This window comes from Carlito syrichta, unplaced genomic scaffold (genome assembly GCF_000164805.1).
Source record: "Carlito syrichta isolate Samal-C Ts95f unplaced genomic scaffold, Tarsius_syrichta-2.0.1 Scaffold314267, whole genome shotgun sequence".
NCBI lineage: Eukaryota > Metazoa > Chordata > Mammalia > Primates > Tarsiidae > Carlito > Carlito syrichta.
In genome coordinates this window covers 216,259-228,075 of record NW_007258363.1, presented here as the reverse complement: position 1 = coordinate 228,075, position 11,817 = coordinate 216,259, and positions in this window count along the sequence as shown.

Here is an 11,817-nt window from a genome sequence, read left to right as displayed (position 1 = left end):
CCTGGCTGATTTTTTTTTTTGATTTATTTTACAGATGAGGTCTTGCTGCCCAGGCGGGTCTCGAACCCGCGGGCTCAGGCAATCCACTCACCTCAGTCTCCCATAGGCGCGGGATTACAGGCTGAGTCACCGAGCCCGGCTGTGTCATTACTTTTATCTCCATTAGTGAGGCACCGATGGAGCAGGACAAACCGGAGAAAGCCATGAGAAAGAGGCGGACACTGGAGGGATAAAGTCACAAGCCAAGGAATACCAAGCAGCACCAAGCAGCTACAGTAAGTTGGGAGAAGCCAAAAAAACAGGACTAGACCCTTTATTAGAAGTATGCTTCTGCTGACACATTTATTTAAGATTTCTGGCTTTCATAACTGCTAGAGAAACAATTTCTGTGGTTTTAAGTCTCTTGGTTGATAGTAGTTTGTGATATCAGTCACACTAAACTAATTTATAGAAAAGAAGATATATGCAAAAACATTTCACCGAATAAGGTTAAAAGTATATCAGACAAAAATCAGTTTAACATCTGTAAACTTGATAACACAGGGATGGAAAGAGTTCATTCTGAAGCACCAAAAGGAAAAAAGTAAACCCAACTTTAGCGATCTGTGGAACATCTGGAGATCCTCAAGTCTTAGAAAACGAGAGGAGGCAGTTGAAGAAATCATGGCCAACAGTTTTACACATTTTATAAATATTTTAAGTCTAGAGATTCTACTGGCTCAAGAAACAGAAAGCATATAAAACAAAAGTAAAGCTACACCTGTGACCCTCATAATCAAATTGCTAAAAGACAGTGGTAAAGGGTAAATTTAAAAGCAGCCAGAAGGGAAAAATGAAAACATTGTACAGGAGACCCGCCTGGGCAGCGAGACCTCATCTCTACAATAAATCAAAAAATCAGCCGGGTATGGTAGCGCATGCCTGTAATTCCGGCTACTTGGAAGGCTGAGGCGGAAGGATCGCTGGAGCCCAGCAGGTCGAGGCTGCGGTGGTTGGGAGTGGCCACTGCACTCCAGTATGGGCAACAGAGAAAAAAAAAACACACAAAAAAACCAAAAAAACCCCCAAAACAAAACAAAAAACATTATACGGAACCATAAGAAGAGTGACTATAGGGTTTTCCCTCTAATATGATGAAAACATAACAGACAACGAAATGATATTTTTAAAGTGTTTAAAGAAAAAGTCAACCTATACCAGCTAAAAATTTCTTCAAAATTGAAGGTGGTATAAAACCATTTTCATAAAAACTTAAGCAAGCTTAGAAATTTGTCCCTAGCAAGCTTACACATCAAGAAATCATGAATGAAGATTTTTAGGCATGAGAATATGATACAAGAGGAAAACTTAGATCTTTATGAGAAAAGAAAAGCCCAGAAAACTCTTTTCTTAATTTTGTAAAAAACAAAACAAAACAAAAAACAGTCTTTAGAAGATAATTCCCAGCTTAAAGCAAAATTAACATTGAACTGAGGGTTTTAAACAGGTGTAGAACGCACCAATAGCAGACAAAGTCTACAATTCCATTCATGGAATTATTTTAAAGAAATGGAAAAAGCAGTTTTGTCTTACTTTGCAACTTTTGTTTGCAACAAGTTTTTGTCAGTCAGTGCAATGATATAGCAGAATGTAGGTGCTTAAATTGTAAAATAAACATAACATCTATAGTTTTTAAAAATATGACTATCAATCTTTCTCTTTTTCTACATGCTCTGGAGGAAAAAGACTGCATTTGCTGTTTTATTAAGCATGCCTTCTTGTAAGGTGACTGATAATAGTGGTTATTAAGTTGAAAAAACACATAATTTCATTTCCTGAAATTCTTTCTCCCTGATATGGTTTCCTAGTATCTAGTGTTTTATACTTGAGGTAAATTTTATCTATTACAAATAAATAAATAAACCTTTACTAAAGAAAATTTAAGTAGAACAGTTAGCTGAAGTAGTTTGCCAATGTTATATTTTTAAAATCCTATTTACATAATGTAACATGTTTTACTTACAATAAATTTACATAGAATGATCAAAATGTTTGCACTAACTTGCATACCCACTTAATTAAAACAGGTGGAAACTTCTTCAGTTCACTCTGTTAGAAAAATAAGCCAACTAAAGGGTAAACCAGTGAGATATGTCTTTCACAATGACTTGAAGCTTATTACTAAATGCATGAACAAAAGAAAAGCCTAGATTTTATATTTTTCTTTCCATAAACATAGACAATACTAGTTCCTCTAAATTGACAAAGGTACACTAAATTTTTCTGTAGATTATTTTAAGTATGGCACAAACATCAAAACTTTTATGGCAGTGACTGAAAACACTCTTTTATCCCCTCTCTTTGGTGTTTCCCTGAATGAAGAATCTTCTTAGATGCTATTTCTCTGTGTGGAGCTTATGAAAGAATTTGTTGATGAGGTGAACACTTTATTCTCTTCCTAGAAGACAACAGTGGTATGTGCACTGGACTCCTCTCTGACCTTCCTTGAATTCTTTCTGATCATGCTGCAAGTAGCTGGTGGAACTTGCTGAAGACTCTGAGTATGAGAAGGCGAATCCAAGCCCTGTTCAAGTGTGAAAAGAAACATAATCGGAGAACTCCAAAATCACTATGCCAAAGGGAAAGCTGTGCTTGGTAACTGAGTTGCACACAGAAGAGAACTGCCTCCCTTTTTTTCCAGCTGCAGCAATGGAGGCTAAATATCTCCTCAGATGGCCTTCCTCACAAGAAAATTCTTTGTGGGCCCAGAAACCTTTCAGCACACACATTCCCACTATGGACCAGCCTTGGAGCAGATCTTCCTCTGCTCTATCTTTCCACGTGTTTATCTTTTAGGAAATGTAAATTTCCTGTACACTGGTGAACACACAATTGACTATTCCTTTATGACCTTCTTTAAGATATAGAGTGTAAAATCACGGAGCAGTCTTCACAAGGACGTAAACCCCTTGCTTTATGACCTACTTCTCTCCTTGTGCCCTTTTGTGCCTCCTTTCCCTCCTGTTACCTCTTTCCCCTTTCTTTTATTTTATGTTTGAATTTAATTAATTTTATTTTGAAGATGTGGGGTACAATTCAGATTTAGGTCCAAAAGTGGTTATCATATAGGTAAAGTTTGGGCCTCCTTTGGTCCCAGCTTCACCTGGTTTGAGATCAGGTCCCCTTATTGATGTCTTGTGCCCCCTCCCCTGGCCGTGTCCTGCCACTGCCAATCCCTTTCTTATCAGATTAATGCAAATGTTCAGGGTCCACTAATGAATGAAAACATGTGGTACTCAGTTCTTTGTTTCTGTGATAGATCACGGAGTATGATAGACTCTAAATCTATCCAAGGTGCTGTGAAGTCCACAATTTCGTTATTCTTTATGGCTGTGTAACATTCCATTGTGCATATGTACCGCATTTTTTTATTCCGTCCAGTTTTGATGGGCAGCACTGTTGGTTCCGTGTTTTTACTATTGTGAATAGTGTTGCACTAAACATGCATGTGCAGGTATCTTTTTTTGTAGAATGATTTAAGTTCTTCCTGGTATATTACCAGAAGGGGGATAGCTGGGTCATATGGAAAGTCCATTTCTAGTTCTTTTAGGAATTGTCACATTGTTTTCCATAGAGGTTGAACTAATTTGCATTCCCTCATTCCCACCAATGGTGTAAGAGCCTTCCCTTTTCTCTGCATCCTCGTCAGCAATTGCTGTTGTTTGTTTTATTTTTATTTATTTATTTATTTATTTATTTATTTATTTATTTATTTATTTATTTAGAGTTGGAGTCTCACTCGGTCGCCCAGACTGGAGTGCAGCGGCCGCTCCCGGCCACCGCAGCCTCGACCTGCGGGGCTCCGGCGATGCTTCCGCCTCAGCCTTCCGAGTAGCCGGAATTACAGGCGCGTGCTACCACGCCCGGCTGATTTTTTGATTTATTGTAGAGATGAGGTCTCGCCGCCTAGGCGGGTCTCGAACTCACGGGCTCAGTCAATCCACTCACCTCAACCTCTCAAAGGTGCGGGATTACAGGCTGAGCCACCGAGCCTGGCTTGTTTGTTTTATTAATGATGGCCTTTCTTACTGGTGTTGGATGATATCTCGATGTGGTTTTGATTTACATTTCTCTGATGATTGGTGAGGCCAAGCCGTTTTTCACGTGTCTGTTGCCTGCTCATATGTCTTCTTTTGAGAAGTGTCTGTTTATGTCTTTTGCCCACTTTAAATGAGGTTGTTCGTTTTTTTTTTTTTCCTTTTGGCATGTTTGAGTTTCTTGTAGATCCAGGATGTTAGACCTTTGTCGCATATGTAGTTGGCAAATATTTTTTCCCATTCTGTGGACTTCTCTCATCTCTCTTAAAGGTTTCTTTTGCTTTCAGAAGGTTTTCAGTTTGATGAGGTCCCACTTGTCTATTTTATGTCTTATGGCATGGGTTTGGGGTTTTCATCAGGAATCGATTGCCTATTCAGATTGCCATAAAGGTGTCTTTTGTGTTTTCTAAGATTCTTAACATTTGAGGTTTTATGTTTAGGTCTTTGATCCATTTGGAGTTGATTTTTTTTGGGGGAGGGCGTATGGTGATAAGTAGGGGTCCTGTTTCATTCTTCTGAACATGGTCAGCCAGTTTTCCCAGCAAGATTTACTGAATAGGTGTCCTGTCCCCACTGGTTGTTATTTGAGTCTTTGTCGAAGATGAGTTGGTTGAGAAATTGAAGTTTAGCTTCTAGAATTTCTATCCTGTTCCATTGGTCTATATACCTGTTCTTGTATCAATATTAGGTTGTTTTGATTATTGTAGCCTTATAATGAAGTTTAAAGTCTGGAAGTATGATACCTCCTGTTTTGTTTCTTTTGCTAAGGATTGTTTTGGCTATTTGTGGTCATTTATGTTTCCATACGATTTTCTACAGTGTTGTTTCCAGGTCTGAGAAGAATGATGTTGGTAATTTAATGGGCATAGCACTGAATTTGTAGATTATCTTTGGTAGGATGAATTCTTAACAATGTTGATTCTTCCTATCCATGAGCATGGAATATTTTTCCATATGTTTGTGTCATCTTTGAATTATTTGAGCAGTGTTTTGTGGTTTTCATTATAAATGTATTTCACTTCTCTGGTTAGGAAGATGCCAAGGTATTTCATTTTTGTGTGTGTGTGGCTATTGTGAATAGGATTGTGCTTTTTATTATTGGTTCTCTGCCTGTTTGTTATTGGTGTATAATAATGTGACCTTCTGTTGCATGTTTATTTTGTTCGTGAGATTTGACAAAGTCCATTCCAATGTTAGGAGGTTTTTGACAAATTATCTTGGATTTTTGAGGCATAGGATGATATCATCAGCAAAGAGGGATAACTTTACTTCTTTTCCTATATGGATACCTCTATTTCCTTCTCTTGTCTGTTCTAGCTAGAACTTCCATCACCATGTTGAACAGGAGAGATGAGAGTGAGAAGCCTTGTCTTGTGTTGGTTTTCATGGGAAATTCTTCCAATTTCTGTTTGTTTAGCAATATGTTGACTGTAGGTTTATCATAGATCGCTCTTACTATTTTGAGGTATGTCCCCTCTATGCCTAAGTGTTCAAGAGTTTTTATCAGGAAGGGATGCTGGATTTTATCAAAAGCTTTTATTGCATCTAATGATATAATCATGTGATTCTTGTTTTTAACATCTGTTGATGCATTTAATTACATTTATGGTCTTGTAGATGTTGTACCAGCCCTGCATGTTGAGGATGAAGCCTACTTGGTCATGGTAGATAATTGTTGAGATGTATTGTTGGATCTGATTTGCTACAATCTTGTTGAGTACTTTTGCATCTATGTTCATTAGGGATATTGGCCAGTAGTTCTTTTTCTTAGTTGAATCTTTACCCTATTTGGGTATCAATGTGATGTTAACTTCATAAAATGATTTGAGGAACATTCTCTCTCTCTTTCTTGATTGCCTGCAAGACTTTCAATAGGATTGGTATTAGCTCCTCTTTGTATGTTTTGTAGAATTCTGCTGAAAATTCATCTGGTAAAGGGCTTTTTTTTTTTTTAAGTTGGTTTTTTTACAACAGAGTGAATTTCCTGGGCTGTTGTTGGTCTATTTAGGATATCAATATCTTCTTCTTTCAACTTCAGGAAGTTGTGTGATGTCAGAAAGTCCTCTACTTTATTTTGGTTATTGAGTTTGTTTCCATACAAGTGTACATAGTAGTCTCTGATAATCAGGGTCAGTTGTGACTTGATCTTTTGCATTTCTAATTGTGTTTATTTGAGCTTTTTCTCTCTTTTTCTTGGTTATTCTGAATAGGGGTCCATCAATCTTGTTTATCCTTTCAAAGAACCTGCTTTTGGTTTGTTGATTTTTTTTTCCTATGGTATTTTTGTCTTCTATGTGCCATATTTGGGCTTTTACTTTGGTGATCTAGATTATTCTGCTGAAGTTAGGGTTTTGGTGGTCTTGTCTTTACAGCGTCATTTGGTGATTTGTTAGGTCCTTAGTTTGTTCTCTTTGTATTTTCTTGATGTGTGTTCACAGAGATATAAAATCCCCTCTCAGTACTGATTTCATGGCTTCCCAAAGGTTTTGGTAAGATGCTTCTTCATTTTCATTTTTTTCCAGGAAACTTTTCATTTCTGTTTGGTTTCTGTGTTGACCTAGGAGTTGTTCAGCATCATGCTCTCTAGGGTCCATGTCTTTGTGGGTTTTGGAATATTTTGTCAATGGTGATATTTATTTTTATTCCACTGTGGTCTAGAAGGTACATCGCAGTATATCAATTTTGTGAAAAGTTTTTATGCTTGATTTATGGCCAAGAAGAATGTGGTCTATCTTGGAGTACATTCAATGTGGTGATGAGTAGAATATATATTCTGTGGTTGTTGGGTGGAGGGTTCTGTAGGTATCTACTAAATCTATTTGTTCAAGCACCAATTTGAGACTCTGAATCTTTGTTGTTTTTTTTGCCTTGATGATCTATCTAGGGTTGTTTGTGGGGGTATTTATGTCTCCAGCTATGATAATGTTATAGTCAATATCTTTTTAAAATTTACTTGTTAGCTGTTTTACAACAGTTGGTACTCCTGTGTTGGATGCATATATGTTTAGAATGGATATTTCTTGTTGATGGGTTGAACCTTTATCATTATATAGTATTCTTCCTTATCTTTTTAATTTTTTTCTTTTGAGTTGGAGTCTCACTCTGTCACCCAGACTGGAGTGCAGTGGCCGCTCCAGGCCACTGCAGCCTTGACCTGCTGGGCTCCAGTGATCCTTCCGCCTCAGCTTTTCGAGTAGCTGAAATTACAGGCACACGCTACCATGCCCGGCTGATTTTTTGATTTATTGTAGAGATGAGGTCTCACCATGTTGCCCAGGTGGGTCTCGAACTTGCGGGCTCAAGCAATCCACTCACCTCAGCCTCCCAAAGTGCGGGATTGCAGACTGAGCCTCCGAGCCCAGCTATCTTTTTAAAGTTTTTGATAGCTTAAAGGTTGTTTGGTCTAATATTAAGCTTACAACTCCTGCCTTCTTCAGTGATCTGTACACCTGGAAATTCATTTTCCATCCTCTAACTTTGAGTCTATGGTTGTCCTTTGTGGTGAGAGGAGTTTTCTGGAGACAGCACATTACTGAGTCATGTTTTCATCTCAAGTTTGCCATTCTATGTATATTCAGTGGTGCATTTAGTCCATTCACATTCAGGCTCTCTATTGAAATGTGAGATTTTGTCTCTGTCATAATGTTCTTATAAGACTATTTTGCTTCCTTCTAGTCTGCAATGTTTCTGCAGATAAATCTGCAGTAATTCTAATTGGTCTCTCCTGGTAGGTAATCTGACCTTTTTCTATTGCAGACTATAGGATTTTTTTCTTTTATACCGACTTTGTGTAAGATAATTACTATGTTTCTGGGGTTGGTCTTCTCATAAGATGTCTTGCAGGGGTTCTCTTACTCTCTTATGCTTACAAAGTCATCTCTCTAGCCTGATGAGGGAAAGTTTCTTGAATGACCTCATGGAATACTTGTTTCATGGTATTTTCTCTTTCTATTTCAGGTATTCTGATCATATATAGGTTTGGTTTCTTGATAAAATCACACATTTCTTGGAAAATTTCTTCTTTCTTCTTAGGTTTTTTTAAAATTTATTTTTAATGGATTGCATTAACTCCATATTTTGGTCTTCCAGTTCTGAGATTCTTTCTTCTGCTTGTTCAATTCTGCTTCCCATGTTTGTCAGTTTATCATTTATATCTTGGATGTAATTATTTATTTATTTTTATTTATATGTACGCTTTCTTGAGTTTCTCCAACTCTGTTGCAATTTCATTTAGTTTTAGCCCTTGCATTTCTTGATTTTTATTCATTCTATTCATTGACTCTCTGATCTTTGCAAGCACCTTCTGGGTACAGTCATTCTCAGAGATAGCCATTGCTTGTACCCCAGTAGCTATTCTTTCTAGCACTGACTCTTTGCTGGGCTCTGGTTAGCAGCAGCTTTTGTTGGTTTTCCTTCATTTGTAACAGTTCTCCTATCTTTCTCTTTAATTCCATTGCCCAGTGACAAATGGAGAAGCTGTCTCTTCTGATGTTTGCTCTACCTTTTGTCCTTCCTTAAGACAGAGATCCACGTTTTCTAAATTATGAAATAAGGCTGGGAGTGGGTTGTTGTGTTGTCTCTTTACACTTTTGAGCATTTACTAGGGGATGAGGGGTCATGCAAGGATTAGAACCTATTGGCAGGTCAAATGTTTGCTATCTGGTGAATGCACCTGCTGGAACTTGCTCTTTTTCTCTGCACAATATAACCTTACAGTGGGTATGCTTGCATAGCTACTAAGTCCAAGACAAGGTAGAAGAGGGAAAAGAGAGAGGATAAGGAGGGATAAAGGGAAAGGAGAAGGGAAAAGTAGAAAGTAAAATAGAAAAAGAAAGAAAATAAAACAGAGAAAGAACAAAGAAAGAGAAATAGAAGAAGGAAAGAAAAGATAAAACCAACCAACAGACAAAGTAACCAAATAAGATCATCAAACAAACAAACCAATACCACCACAAGCCTCCTTAGTCAGTTCTTCTGTCTGCGACTACCACCCAGCAGCTGGCTCTAGGTGGAGGATGGATTGTCTGGAGTTCTGCATATGCCATTACCCACCAGAACTTGTGTACTGGGGGCAATGTTGTCTGAAGTTGTAAATAGCAGCACCAATACAACGCAGAAATCAGCTCCTGGTCTTAAGATGCAGTTCTGTTCTGCAGAGGCTGCCCTGGAGCACTATTTGCCCAGGTGTTAGAAAGTCTGCTCAGTTTCTCTGCAGGGAGCTATTGCTTCCTTTCCAGCAGTTACCAGTCTCCAGATCTCAGGACCTGGTGGCAAGGCTCTGGAGCCCCATCTAGGTTTGGAGTGGGCTCTCCCCATTGCTTCCTTGATAGTCTGCCTCAGGCTATCCCTCCCTACGATCCCACCAGTCCTCACTATGAGCTTTCAGCTCACTCCAGTAGATCTTCCCTGGAAAAGCTCCCAAATTATCCATTAGGTTTCCCACTTCAAGTGCACACAGTTTGTTTGGACCAGTGTGGAGACAGAATGTCTGTCTCCCTGGGATTGTGCACTTGGAGTATCTCCTCTGAGCAAATGATGGTCAATTTCAGAGGTGTGCAGAGATCACCCCTTGATCTCAGGATACAGGCAACTCAGAATTGGGCAAGATAAAACAGGTCTCTGACTAGTCTCAGGACAGAGAAAATGGCAGTGGTTTTTGGTTTCTGTGAGTCTCAGCTCCACAATTCCTCTGCATGCTTTCTTGATAGTCCCTGCTGCCCACGCCTGGCCTGTTGCCACAGGTGGTTGTGTGGGCTAGTTGCCAGCTGATCTCTTCTGCTTTTTCCCAAGAAATGACCTGGGGACAGTCAATTCACAGCAGCACGTTGTAGTCATTTTTGCTGGGGACCCTGGGCACTTGATCCCGTGTCTTCCCACAGTTGGACATTTACTCACCCATTTGCACATATAAACACACACAAATTAGTTTTTTTGAGCACTCACCTCTGTAGACTCTCACAGTCTAACCGGATCAGATACCATCTTGCCTCATTTCTCTTTTCCCCTTATATACTGAACTCTCTCATAGTTCCTTTTGGAAAAAGCATGGATCATGATAGTGACCAATTAGAGATCAAGAGATTATGGAATATTATGCAGAACTAACACAGTTCATCAATGAATGAGCAAACAAAATTGGGGTCTACCTTTACAATTAGTATATCATTGCTTTATGTTGAGATGAAATACATTTTCTGCATCTCTAGTTCTGGGACAAATACTAAAATTGGTAACGTCTACATTTGGTGCATTGTGAATCTTGTAATATAATTACTCAGAAACAGAGAAAGAAACATGGTAAGAGAGTAGAAACATTTAATTTTATTCATGAGCAGAAAAACATACTTCTTGGGTTTTCTGAATAAAATCTCTGAAACTCAGGAGAATGTAAAACAAGTCTAAAGATTGATAGATCATGCAATCAAACACAAACTGTGGAAAAAATGATAGAAAAGAAGATAAAGATACTGAGATCCATCCAACAGTAATAGTTGCACATAGAGACAGGAAAAAAGAAGCAATCAAATTTTGAAGTATAATGTAGTTTTAATATCTCAGGTCAACCTAGTTAAAAAGAGGTAAAGGGACTGCAATCCTAAAGCATTAATGATCAAAATTTAATGTGCATATGAATTATCTAGCATCCTGTTACAATGTTAATTTTTATTCAGAACCTGGCATTCTATATTTCTAATAAGCTCCCAGAAGATGGGGATGTTTCTGGTTCTCAGATAACTCTTTTGGAGGTGAAACACCAGATGCCACAAGAAAACATTCAGAGAACAGAATGTTAACAAAGATTACTGAAGGTCTTAAGAATTCAAAAGGGAAAAAAGCTATAGTTTTGAGGATGACTATCCAAGTGAGGATATATTAAACTTTAGTAAGCCTCAAAATAGGGGTTTTGTATTCATTCGCCAAGATAAGTACCAATTATATGGATTGGTAAGGATGACCATCATTAAAAATTCAAAACCCAATAGGGGCTGGTGTGACTGTGGAGAAAAGGGAATACGTCTACCCCGTTGGTGAGAATGTGAGCTAGTTCAACCTCTGTGGAAGGCAGTGTGGCATTTTCTCAAAGAAGTAAAAGTTGAGCTTCCATACAACCCAGCAATCTAACTTCTGGGAATATACTCAGAGGAACACAAATTGCTCTACCAAAAAGATACCTTCACACATATGTCCATTTCAGCACTATTCACAATAGCAAAAACCTGGAACCAACCCAGATACCTATCCAAAGTGGGCTGGATAAAGAAAATATAGTACATATACATGATGGAATATTATGCAGTCATAAAGAAGAACAAAATCCTGTCCTTTGTAGCAAAATGAATGCAGGTGGAGAATATCATACTAAGTGAACTATCACAGAAACATAAAATTGAATACTGCATGTTCTCAGTAAGTGGGCCCTGATCATTGGTCACATGAACACAAAGGTGGGAACAACAGAGGCTGAAGGGAGGGGTAGGGAAGGAGGAGGGATAGGGGACACATACCAACACACTATCAGAGTGAGAGAAGGTCCTCTAGAAGCCCAAACCTCACCTGCACGCAATTTACTTATGCAGTAAATCTTCACATGTACCCCACAAATCTAAAATAAAATAACATAAAACAAAATAAACATTTTCATCCCTGTTACAGATCTACAGAAATTAAACCATCAGTTTTTCCACACAGCATGAGATAAAAGACAGCAGTCTTATTCCATGTCAAAGAGGTTAAGAACAAT